The sequence below is a fragment of the Halichoerus grypus genome, chromosome 12 (genome assembly GCF_964656455.1).
Source record: "Halichoerus grypus chromosome 12, mHalGry1.hap1.1, whole genome shotgun sequence".
In the NCBI taxonomy this organism is placed as follows: domain Eukaryota; kingdom Metazoa; phylum Chordata; class Mammalia; order Carnivora; family Phocidae; genus Halichoerus; species Halichoerus grypus.
Genome location: NC_135723.1, coordinates 46312574 through 46326376, shown reverse-complemented (window position 1 = coordinate 46326376; position 13803 = coordinate 46312574).

Below are 13803 nucleotides of genomic sequence, written 5' to 3'. Positions count from 1 at the left end.
ATCCAAATTGGCAAAGAAGAAGTCAAACTCTCACTCTTTGCAGATGATATGATACTTTATGTGGAAAATCCCAAAGACTCCACCCCAAAACTGCTAGAACTCATACAGGAATTCAGTAAAGTGGCAGGATATAAAATCAATGCACAGAAGTCAGTGGCATTCCTATACACCAACAACAAGTCAGAAGAAAGAGAAATTAAGGAGTCGATCCCATTTACAATTGCACCCAAAACCATAAGATACCTAGGAATAAATCTAACCAAAGAGGCAAAGGATCTGTACTCAGAAAACTATAAAATACTCATGAAAGAAATTGAGGAAGACACAAAGAAATGGAAAAACGTTCCATGCTCATGGATTGGAAGAACAAATATTGTGAAGATGTCAATCCTACCTAGAGCAATCTACACATTCAATGCAATCCCCATCAAAATACCATCCACTTTCTTCAAAGAAATGGAACAAATAATCCTAAAATTTGTATGGAACCAGAAAAGACCCCGCATAGCCAGAGGAATGTTGAAAAAGAAAAGCAAAGCCGGCGGCATCACAATTCCAGACTTCCAGCTCTACTACAAAGCTGTCATCATCAAGACAGTATGGTACTGGCACAAAAACAGACACATAGATCAATGGAACAGAATAGAGAGCCCAGAAATGGACCCTCAACTCTATGGTCAACTAATCTTCGACAAAGCAGGAAAGAATGTCCAATGGAAAAAAGACAGTCTCTTCAACAAATGGTGTTGGGAAAATTGGACAGCCACATGCAGAAGAATGAAACTGGACCATTTCCTTACACCACACACAAAAATAGACTCCAAATGGTTGAAAGACCTCAACGTGAGACAGGAGTCCATCAAAATCCTAAAGGAGAACACAGGCAGCAACCTCTTCGACCTCAGCCGCAGCAACTTCTTCCTAGAAACATCGCCAAAGGCAAGGGAAGCAAGGGCAAAAATGAACTATTGGGACTTCATCAAGATAAAAAGCTTTTGCAAAGCAAAGGAAACAGTCAACAAAACCAAAAGACAACTGACAGAATGGGAGAAGATATTTGCAAATGACATATCAGATAAAGGGCTAGTATCCAAAATCTATAAAGAACTCATCAAACTCAACACCAAAAGAACAAAGAATCCAATCAAGAAATGGGCAGAAGACATGAACAGACATTTCTCCAAAGAAGACATCCAAATGGCCAACAGACACATGAAAAAGTGTTCAATATTGCTCGGCATCAGGGAAATCTAAATCAAAACCTCAATGAGATACCACCTCACACCAGTCAGAATGGCTAAAATTAACAAGTCAGGAAATGACAGATGTTGGCGGGGATGCGGAGAAAGGGGAACCCTCCTACACTGTTGGTGGGAATGCAAGCTGGTGCAGCCACTCTGGAAAACAGTATGGAGGTTCCTCAAAAAGTTGAAAATAGAGCTACCATATGATCCAGCAATTGCACTACTGGGTATTTACCCCAAAGATACAAAAGTAGGGACCCGAAAGGCTACGTGCACCCCGATGTTTATAGCAGCAATGTCCACAATAGCCAAACTGTGGAAAGAGCCAAGATGTCCATCAACAGATGAATGGATAAAGAAGATGTGGTATATATATGCAATGGAATATTATGCAGCCATCAAAAGGAATAAGATCTTGCCATTTGCAACGACGTGGATGGAACTGGAGGGTATTATGCTGAGCGAAATAAGTCAAACAGAGAAAGACATGTATCATATGACCTCACTGATATGAGGAATTCTTAATCTCAGGAAACAAACTGAGGGTTGCTGGAGTGGGGGGTGGGGTGGGAGGGATGGGGTGACTGGGTGATGGACACTGGGGAGGGTATGTGTTCTGGTAAGCGCTGTGAATTGTGCAGGACTGTTGAATCTCAGATCTGTACCTCTGAAACAAATAATGCAATATATGTTAAGAAAGAAAAAAAGAAGAAGAAGAATGTAGCAGGAGGGGAAGAATGAAGGGGGGGAAATCGGAGGGGGAGAAGAACCATGAGAGATGATGGACTCTGAAAAACAAACTGGGGGTTCTAGAGGGGAGGGGGTTGGGAGGATGGGTTAGCCTGGTGATGGGTATTGAGGAGGGCACGTTCTGCATGGAGCACTGGGTGTTATGCACAAACAATGAATCATGGAACACTATATCTAAAACTAATGATGTAATGTATGGGGATTAACATAACAATAAAAAAAAATTAAAAAAAAAAATTATAAAATAAGCAAATAAGGCAAAATTACATGATTCATCAAATCTAGAGAAAATGGAAATGTGTTATATTATTCTCTGTACTTTAAGTATTTGGAATATTTTGTAATGAAAATTAAAATTATTTTTTAATGTTAATAAAGAATATGACTGAGTAAAAGAAGGATCAAACAGATCGGTGACACTTTACACTACAAATCTGAAATGTTCCACTGTCCACAAATCAAGAAGCCTCATAAGTGGGTATCTGAGTTGATCCGAGTGCATTTAACTTCACCTAGTTTTTTTCCCCACACGTAAATTAAAGCACATTTTTAAAACTATGCTAATTGAAAAGCTTTTTAAAAAGATTCTTCAGCACAACCATTTGTACATTTATGCTAAATCCTTAAAAATAACATTTATTCCTCTCCTAAAAATATACTATTTTATTTTTTCTAAAACAATACAGTAGCTCTGGGACACCTGGGTGGCTCAGTGGTTAAGTGGCCGACTCTTGATTTCCGCTCAAGTCATGATCTCAGTCAGGGTCCTGGGATCAAGCCTCGTGTCGGGCTCTGCCCTCCTAGAGGAGTCGCTTGGGATTCTCTCTCTCCCTCTGCCTCCGCCCCTCCCCTCCCTCTGCTCACACACTCTCCCTCTCTCAAATAAATAAATCTTTTAAAAAAATATAGAGTAGCTCTGCATATTTGTCTAGTATCATCTCATTAAATGGTACTTTTATATTTGTCAGGACTGTAGCTTCAGCTTTATCTCATATAACTTTTATTATCATTGTATATTTCTTTAATCAACTTTGTTTAGGGACAATTAACAGAGAATAAATGGAGGCATTTAAAGCATATATTTGAGAATATAATAGCCATATACCTATAACCATAATCAAGATATAAAACTTCCAGTACTTCCCAAAATTCTGTGCTTTTTTGCAGTAGTTACTCTGCCCCAGGCATCCACTGGTCTATTTTTCTTCACAATATATTAGATTTGTCTCACCTTGAGTTTTATATGATAAAATCAAATAGGATACACAACTTTGTGTTGACTATCTTCAGCACATCATCTTTCATCCATGTTAGTGTACAGATCAGTGGTTTCTTCCTTTTTTTATTTTTGAATAGCATCCCATTTATAAGTATATTATAATTGTTCAAGCCACTTATTAATATTTTGGGGTCATTTCCAGTTTGGGGATATTATGAATAAAGTTGCTATGAACATTCATTATCAGGGGTCTGTGTACTTATATGCTTTCATTATTTTTGAGTAAATGTCTAAGGATAGAGATATTGGGTCATAGGTGGATATAGGTTTACTTTTATTAGAATTGTTGTGGCTGCCCTAGGCAACTAATACAATCAGCATGCTTTTTTCCTGGTTAATAACTACAACAAACTATGCAACTACAATAAAGCTGTGTAGACCTTAACATTTCAGCAAGATCGAGATAGTGTAACCAAGACCTCTGTATTATTCCTCTCTTTCTTTTACATTTTTTCAGAAGGAAAATTTTAAAAAATGCCATGCATGCTTCCTTTTGTTATTATTATTAGTGCTATCATTCTTGTTCTTCCCAAGTAATTTTTTTTCTGGTGCAATCTCTCTTCTCTCTTGTTCATCAACATGGTAAAGGTATGAGTGCAAGGGGTGAAAGATTTTCAAGGAGAGCTGAAACAATTAGATTTGAGATGGCTGGGAAGCTGGACATGTGTTAGGCTAAAGTCATAAAGACCAGGTAAGTGGTAAAAGACAATGAGTGCTTGAACTAAGTGAGTGAGTGAGAGTGGAGAAGTTGTCTTCTTTAGTCATCCTGACATCTAATGCAAACCAAAACAATTCAATATATTAGTTTGCTGATGCTTTTACTACTATTTTAGTCATTTATTTTAAAACTATCCTGGGGTATGGGGTAAAATTCTAACTAATGTAAACTAACCAGAGAGTCTATAATGGTTAAATCTGTTTAAGCAAGTGGTTTTTTTTATCCTGCACTAATCAGTTTCACACATACATGTAAGATATTATCATTTACAGAAAATCTCAGGGAAAAAAAGTCAATCACATAATGTTATTATAACTAACAAAATTGTTTCATGGTTTGAGGGATTCTGCAGTGCAGAATTAATGTTATTTCACCTTATTTTTTCCTCTTTGTTAAAAAAAATAATATTCACAATATTTTCTTTCCTAGGGTAAAAATGGCACTCACTTATTTAAATCATTACCAGTCCTATACACTGAATTTAGTCACATATTTAATAAAATGTAAAGTGTGACAGTCATCATTTTTCTTGCCTGGTTTTGCCCAGGATGAGAGCCAGAAGTTAATATGTTGAAAGTGCTAGAAGGGAGAATAGCCACAGAGAAGGTAAATAACAGCATTTCTGCCATAAATTTTGCAAAGACTGACTGTTTTCAGCCTGTGTTTTCTGTTTAAAATAGCTCAGTACACTGGAATAATTTATATTTCTCAAAACTTCCATTGCAATATATGTTCTGGTTGATCTTTGGTCTCTAAAGAACAATTTAGTCTCTATTTCACTTTAGACTTAAGTTCCTAGTCTATACTTATTTTTCAAAGCTCCTTTTTCTCCAGAGTTTTAAGAAAGTTGGCAGAAAAACCCTACTGTTTTTCAAACCAAGACACTTTTGAAAGAGGAAGGAATACTATTCATAATTTCCCAGGAATATAGGCAAAAAATCTGGACTATGCCAAGCAAACTAGGACGTGTTGTCAACCTAAGTAAGTAGGTTTTGCTACTGAGTCTTGAGCCTTAAGTGTCAGAGATCACATTTTACACTGTTCCATAAGGTCCTCTGCAAAGAGCAGCATCAGTTCTGAATATTTTCTAAAAATTTCACTGTGGTATCAACCCATTAAATCAAATTTAAAACAGACTAAGTAAAAAAGACCGTCATGTGTGTTTATCTAAATAAAAACACCTATATATATATATATATATATACATATGCATATTACACACGGGCATATATAGTTATGTGTGTCTCTATCATCTAGCTGGCTAGCTGGCTCAGGGTCACGTAGTGAAAAAGGCTGAGAGTCAGAACCCTTGTGTTCTAGTTTTATCTCTGCCACTTTAATGCTTTTTACTTTTGTGCCTCAGTATTTTTTCTATTTACCAAAGTGGTGAAAACACCTATTACCCTGTGTCACAGAATTTTTCCAAAATTAAACTGAAACAGTCATTGAGAAAAGGAGTTGTAAAACAGCTTAAGGTATTTTACGGATACTACAATGATTCTAATCAAAAGTTTGAAAGTTATGTATTGAAGAGAATGAGACCTATTCCGAATGTTATACTTATCAAGCATTTCAGTAAATAAAATTTCTCCCAAATTCCTGTTTGAGTGTCATTTTAAAGTGCCAGACCTAGGTTTCTGGCCCAGGTGAGGGTCGGAATGGCAGCCTTATTTGGATGATGGAAGCTCCTGGGCCCAAACTTCTCCGTAAGAAAAAAATTAAAAATTAAAAAATTAAAAATCTCCAAAATCCACAGAATTCCTTAAAGTTACATGTTCATTCTAAAATGCATTATTAGACAAAAGACATTTGCCAAATTATGTTGCAAATATTTTAGTAACACAAATGTGCAACTAAATAATATCAAAATGCCTTTGAATGAACATTTTAACTATACTCCAAGAAAAAACAGTATAGATGTCAATAACCTTGTTCTTTTCCTTGTTATAAGGCTTCCTATGAGGAAAAAATCCAGAACAAAATTTTTAAATAAATACCTAAAGTCAGGGTTATTTTCAGAATATCATTCTCCTTAATATCCTACATAATTTCAGATTAAAGAATAATTGTATGTATTTATACCGATTACCAGGAAGTTCAGAAACAAATTTGATTTATGTGTATACATTTGTGTTAGTAATGTATTTTTGCTCCCTTTCTGTAATCCTTACTTATAATTTCTACTTTTTCCTTTAAATAACTCAATTCTCTAAAAATATTTTGCCTTTTTTTTAAGGTTGCTGCCTGTAGTTTTGGAAAGAGAAAGGTGAAAAACTAAATTGCCAATATGTTAAAGCCCAAAGCGTTCAGCAACAAAAATACTGGTATTCTGAATGTTATACTTATCAAGCATTTCAGTAAATAAAATTTCTCCCAAATTCCTTTTTGGGTGTTATTTTAAAGTGCTATTTTGGTCTTCCATCACCATGGTTACCAAAATGATCAAAACCACAAGAGTATATTTCAATTTGTTGCTCATTTTCTTTCCAATCATTGTGACTCTCTCCTTGGCACAGAACTCCCATTGATTGCATAAGCCGCTTTATGTGTGCAAGAACCATGGGGCTATTGAAGAGAGGATAAATATTCATTCTATTTAACCCCTGTTTCTACAATTTCTTTACTACACATTAGCTTTCTAAAAGCAAAAGAAGCTCCAAACAGGGCCAAAAAATGGCAAAACAAAGCACTGTGTTACTTGTCCAGATCTCACGGTCTCCTTTCTCTACTGGCCTTTAGAATAGTTTAAGATTTTCAAACACCATTACCATCCATGCAATTGTGTTTTATAAGATTTTAGACTTTAAGACTACCTTTGGTAGTTAAAGGAAGAATCAAGTCAGTTACCACAAGTGGGCAAGTTGTGTATGTGTGTGTGTTTGTATCTTCAGAAATGAGTGGACTTACGTGGGTCCATGTAAAATTATATACCCTCACCCAATCCAAAGACCCACGCATTAAATAAGTTGTCATCAGCCTGAGCCCCATGTTAAGGTGATGATTATTATTGATATCTAAATGTCTTCTTTCATTACTTCATCAGGAGATTCCTAAGCAGAAGCTGTTAAAGAGATGATGCCTACATATGGAAATTAGGAAAACTAAAGCAACTTCTTCGACAGATAAGGTTAGGAACTTTATTCTATGCTTTCTCTTAAATTCCTTTACTAATTAGGTTTACCTATCTCTAGGACAATGATTGCCAACTTAGGATGCTGTGGTCTGGAAACATTTTAATCATTACAAGTAGGGATGGGGGTGGGAGCAGTAGTGGCTACTGGGATCTAGGGGACCTTCTACCTAGGGACCTCCTACCTAAGAACCTCCTACCATGCACAGGGCAGCCCCTGCAACAGAGAGCAACCTGGTTCATAATGTCAGTAGAGTGGATGTTGAGAAACCTTGCTCTGAGTCAAGAATAACAAAAAGTTTTCATCTTATGAGCCCACTGTAATTGGTGTAGCTGCTGCAAGTGTTTCTTTTTTTTCTTGCTTTCTTTCTAAGAGGGATTTTGAGGCTATTTCCAACTGTAAGGGAAATAATGGCATTTGAGTGATGTCTCTCATGGGTAAAGGATGAGGACAGGAGGTATTTTTTTTTTTTTTATCTGTAACGCAGACCCTACATGTTCGAGTTCTAATTGTTTGTCCCTGATGCATCAAATGGCTTAAGAGCCTAAGTGCTTGTTGTTTAATAAGTAATTCCTCATCTCCTCGTCACTGTTTCTTCCCTACATGCTTTGGAAAAGAAAAGTTGACTAGAGACAGGGGCAAAAAAGTGTGGAATCCTTTTCAGTTTGGAGATGCTTTGTCCCACAGCCGGCAGGAATAACCTATTTCCAACCTGAGTTCCATGAGCCACCTTCTACATGCCTTCCATCACACCCAAAAGTCCACCACTCTTAATTACCCTACAGTGCGATACAATAACTCAAACTCCACACTCGAAAATTTAACAGAAGGTCATTAGGCCCAATGTCTTCTTTTATATTTAGATCACTACCGGTTGCTAAGATTTCTTACTTATGATAGAAAAATAAGACAGAAATTAACACCATCAAGTTCAGCAGGGTTTCTGCAAAGTATTTTCTCAGTTAAATTTACTGGAACTTTGCAATTAAGGCATGGTTACTTAACCAATCAGAGAGCATAAAATATTCAATGACATCTTGATGGTGATGTCCAAAATCCAACATGTTTGGTTTCCTAAAGCAGTAAGCAACAAAACATGTTTTGCAGAAAAGGATACAGCATATGCCAAGATGGGGTGGTAATTATCATCAGCTTTTATATTTAATGGTGCTAGGATGTTATTATGTCGTCATATCTAGTAGCTGTCTTATAATCAAGTTTAAACATAGTCTTGGAGTAGCAGAGCCCAGCTCTGTGATTTAGCAACAATAAAAAAAAAAAAAAGTACATTTCCTGAAAGGTTATAAACATTCCAAAGGAGGAAAACAAAGTCACTTACACAGAGGTACAATTAACACTCAGTTCTCCCCTTTAGGTTTCTCTCCCAGAGCTTAATGTCTAGAGAAAGAAAACCAGTCTCTAGTATTACAGGTACTATCATTTCTATGATTATCACATCATTTTACTCCTCAAATTTTCCAAGGGTTTCCTGTCTCTGAGTAAAACAGAGGTCCTTATGATAGTCAATAAAGTCCTACACAACCCGGCCATTCACGAGCTCCCTGACTCATCTCCTTCTTTCCCTCTTGCTTACCCTGTGTTAGCTTCCCTGGCACCCTCACAATTCCCCCAAAAAAGGTAAACAGGATCCTGCCTCAGGGACTTTAAGTTACTAGTTACCCTGATTGGAACGTTCTTCCTCTGGTTTCTGCGTAATTCACTCTCTCAATTCTTTACTATCTTTGTTCAAAGACTGTTACCTTGGCCATTTAAAAGTGTGAAGCATGGAATTTAAGAAACAAAATCGGGGAAGGGAAGGAAAAATAAAATAAGATGGAAACAGAAAGGGAGGCAAACCATGAGACTCCTAACTCTAGCAAACAAACAGGGTTGCTGGAAGGGTGAGGGGTGGGGGGAAGGGATCACTGGGTGATGGGCACTAAGTAGTGCACTTGATGAATGAGCACTGGGTATTACATGCAACTGATAAATCACTAAATTCTACCCCTGACACTAATAAAATAAAATAAAATAAAATAAAATAAAATAAAATAAAATAAAATAAAATAAAATAAAATAAAATAAAAATAAAAGTGTGACACCACCCAGCTTCATCAGACCCTGGTCACCCGCGATCCTCCTATCCTGCCTCACATTTCTCAGAAAGGGTGTGTTGCCCTTCTGTTATATTTTTTCCTATGTAGTCTGAATAACTTCTGTATTAATTTGAACCTTTTTTTCTGCATGCATTTTCACACCACTGCCCATAATGCACTTTAATACTGTACTATCACCATCTGCATGAGCCAATCTGAAATATACCTAAAACCATTATTCAATTACAAATCATTGTATTTTTTTATAAATTTCCCTTATACAGCATATAACTTCAGTGAATTTCCCTGAAATGCAGATTATATATATATAATATATATATATATAATATAACACACACACACACACACACACACACACACACATTAGCTGAAATAAACCATTTATCACCTCAGCCATTCACAAAATCACATGCTGGTAAACATTAGTGACTTTGCTGTTATTCTTACTTTGCTTTCCCTACTTTTAAGTTGTTTTTTAATTATTAAATGAAAAGTATGAGATCATTTTATTCATCTTTATATTTCCACCTCCTTGCACTGGGCCTAGCACATAACTGGATAATCAATAATGCTGGTTACATTAAAGAATGAATAGATTTAGTAACAGAATTACTTAGTAATTAGTAGTTAGAATAATATAAAACTTCTAAATCCATCTTTAAAAACAAGCCCTCTATAATCTCTTCTCTGTGTTTCTAGTTCCAAAAATATATATATTAAAATAAGACACTTTCTATGAATGATCTTTCTGCTTTCAAAGGCACACTAATTTTTTTTTTTACTTTCAATTCCTCCACAACGGTGATGTCAACGGGAAGTTACCTTTCATCCTAATGATAATTTAAAGCCACATTAGGAAATCTGTCTTTACCCTAAGTCCAAAATCCATACAACTCCTAGAATGACAGGTATTCTCACTGGCAGATCACATGAACATACTATAGATCTTTTGAATTTAGTAACTGATCTTTAAAATAGAACTCTATACCAAATAAAAAAGTCTTTCTCTAAGGTGCTAAAATTAAAAATCTGACAAATCTAAATTTTTTCACATTTTTATCTAAACTCTCTTGTAACTTGTATCAATTTACCAGAACTGCATAACAAATTACCATAAACTGGATGGCTTAAAACAACAGAGATTTACTGCCTCACATCTCTGGAGACTAGAAGTCCACAACCAAGGTGTCAGCAGGGCCATTTTCCCTCTGAAACCTCTTTGGGGAATCCTTTCTTGCCTCTTTAGACTGATGGTTTACTTGGCATTCCTTGTATTGTAGCTAGCTACAGGACTTCAGTCTCTGCCTCTGATGTCACATGCTATTCTCCTGTTATTCTCCTGTGTCCTCTTCTTATAGAAACACCAGTTATATGGAATAAAGCTCCCACCTTACTCTAATATAATCCCATCTTAAATAACGGCAGGTACACGTGACCCTATTTGCAAATAAGGTCACATTCTGAAGCTCTGGCGGTTAGGACTTCAACACATCTTTGGTGGAACAAAATTCAACCCAAGGCATAAGCATTTTCCTAAGGAGGGGAAGAAAACCTGTAATACTCTTGTGTTAGGGTTAAGTCAAATAAGGTCTTGCACTGCAATGCAATATGATGTAGTGGTTAAGAGGATAGGCCCCAGTAGGAGCATTTTACTTCTTGAAAAAGATGTTTGCTAACAAAGGAAGAGAAAGGTATTCTGGATGGTACTAATGGCAAAGAACATGGAGCCAGAGCTGTAAAATTCACGGTGCATCCAGACAATGGGTTTCTCAAGTCACTAAGGCAGAAAAAGTGGTTTCAAAAAATGAAAAACTTCCTTATAGAAGAGTTTTTAATAATGTAAAAGGAATGAGAAAAAATTGGAAATAGCACCACTAAACACCCCAATAATAAGGAGAAATAGGGTATTTGCATAGCTTTAAAGTACCTCCCTCAAATTATTAATTACTGTGTAGTTGTAATGGATCTCCAAATTTTGATATTCCTTCCTCCAAGAACGATAGCTTAATTTTCTTGAGTCTTAGTTGAATTTAGCAGCTCATTTCTAATAAATCTAGTATGGAAAGGGAACACATGGGAAGTTTACAGAAGAGAAACCTGCAGACATCACCTTGTAACCAAGTGATCAAAGTTAACATCACCAGCAATACATCATGTTGGTATCATGCACCTCAGTATGATGTGATGAGAAGGGTGCTTCATCTCTGTGGGTATTCCTTCTAAAATTCCATAACCCCAGGCTAGTTATGAGAAAATATGAGATAAACCCAAATTATGGGACATCCTACAAAACAACCCAACCAGTGCTCTTCAGAAGTGTCAAGTTCTTTATGAAAAAGACTGCGATGCTATCATATATTGGAGACTAAGGAGACTTGGCAACAAAAATTCAACATGGCACCCTGGATTCAACCCTGAAACAGAAAAACAACATCAATGGAAAAATAGTTGAAAGTCTAAAGACTGTACAAATGTTAATTTCTTCATTGTATGGTTATATAACATTAACTTTAGGGGAAGGAGAGTAAAAGACATACAGGAACGATTCTATGCAGTATTTGTAACTCTTCTATAAATCTAAAATTTCAGAACAAGTTTAAAAAAAAAAATAAAAGAATGGACCAAGACTTCCAACAATGTCACTATAAGTCAAAGAATCCCTTCCTCCAAAAAAAGTGAAAAAGTATCAAAACATTCATCTCAGGACTCTGGAGTTTGACCATGAGTTGAGAAGTGCTTACCCATGGAAATACTCTGCTAGATCTCTGGGTAATAACAGTCCGAGTTTGCAATGCCATTCTGCCTCCCCTTGCCGCCTACCTCCAGATCCGTTAGCTCAGTAGTTGTACTGGGCCAGCACTCACTGGAAAACCCAGCAGTTTCACTGATAGAGGGTAAGATCTGATTCTGAGCACAGGGTGAAGTCAAATGCCCAGCAGTGCTTTCGAAGAAAGCAGCAAACTTGGTTGGAAACAAATGATAAAACCTGCAGCTCTGCTACCGTAAGGTTGCAGTCCTACTTGGGGTAAGCAATGGGTAACCTATAAATGTGACAAAAAGATCCTGTCAGTAAGACTTCATAGAAAGAGTACATAGCTCTGCACAAATCCCTCACTGACTCAGAAACTACACACATGTGCATGAGAGACTCAAGGGCATGGAGGAAAGTCAAAGCTGAGACAGACTTGAAAATTACTGGACCTTTGAATGTATTGCTCTACCTACACCAAATTATAATATTGAAGGGTGATCAAAGCCTTACACGTTCAAGGTGTTTGAGCCCAGTCTTTGCCCAAATCATTGGTTGATAACAGAGATCTAGACAAAGGAGGGGCCCCTAGAAACTTAGGAAGGAAGGAAGGGAGAAAAATATGGTAAAGAGACAGCAGCAGCTACATACACTGAAGATGACAGATTCCACCGTTTAAGTACAGGCGGGATACAGACAGCACACAGCTATCACTAGAAAAAATAAATCAGGAGCACGTGAAAGGCTCAGTGCGTAGCGTGTGTGACTCTTGATCTCGGGGTTGTGAGTTTGAGCCCCACGTAGAGTATAGAGATTGCTTAAAAGTGAAATCTTAAAAGAAAAAAAGAAATCAAAATCCAGATTTGCTACAATATATTACATAAAAATGTCTGGTTTCAGCAAAAACTTGAGTCATATGATTTTATATTTTTAAAATATGTGAAAAGAGGGGCACCTGAGTGGCTCAGTCGTTAAGCGTCTGCCTTCGGCTCAGGTCATGATCCCAGGGTCCTGGGATCGAGCCCCGCATCGGGCTCCCTGCTCTGCGGGAGGCCTGCTTCTCCCTCTCCCACTCCCCCTGCTTGTGTTCCCTCTTTTGCTGTGTCTCTCTCTGTCAAATAAATAAATAAAATCTTTTTAAAAAAAAAAATAAATAAAATATGTGAAAAGAAATCAAGCCTATAGGAACTGATCCTGAATGGACCTAGATGTTGGATTTATTAAAGACTGCTACAAAATAGTTACAAAGTAGCTATTACAAATATGTTTTTAAAATTAAAGAAAACTATGTTAATATGAAGAATAGTATGACAACAATGATTCAAGAAATATGGAAACTCAGTGGACAAATAGAAACTATAAATGATAACCAAATGGAAAATTCAGGAATGGAAAGGAGAACATCTGAAATAATTCAAAAACTGGGCAGTAATGTACACAAGATGGCAAAAGAAATGAATCCCCTTCATTTTATGACTCACAGCTCCTTGAAAGCAGGTCGGCAAGTACTTAGTCCCATATTACGCTTATATTTTAACCCTCACCCCATTTCAGGAAAAAGTGGCAGAGAGTGTAACAGTAAAAAAAAACCACACATTCACACACACACACACACACACACCCCGACAATGACAACAACCAACCTCAACTAACAAACAAAAACTTGAAGGGTTCAAATAAGCTGAGAGAAAGTGTGGATAATTTATAAAGCGTTAAAGGAGAGAAAAGACAGTGACAGAGATAGGCAGGGACTAATATTAATTACACAATTACATTTTAAAATCATATGCTTTAGGGGTGCCTGGGTGGCTCAGT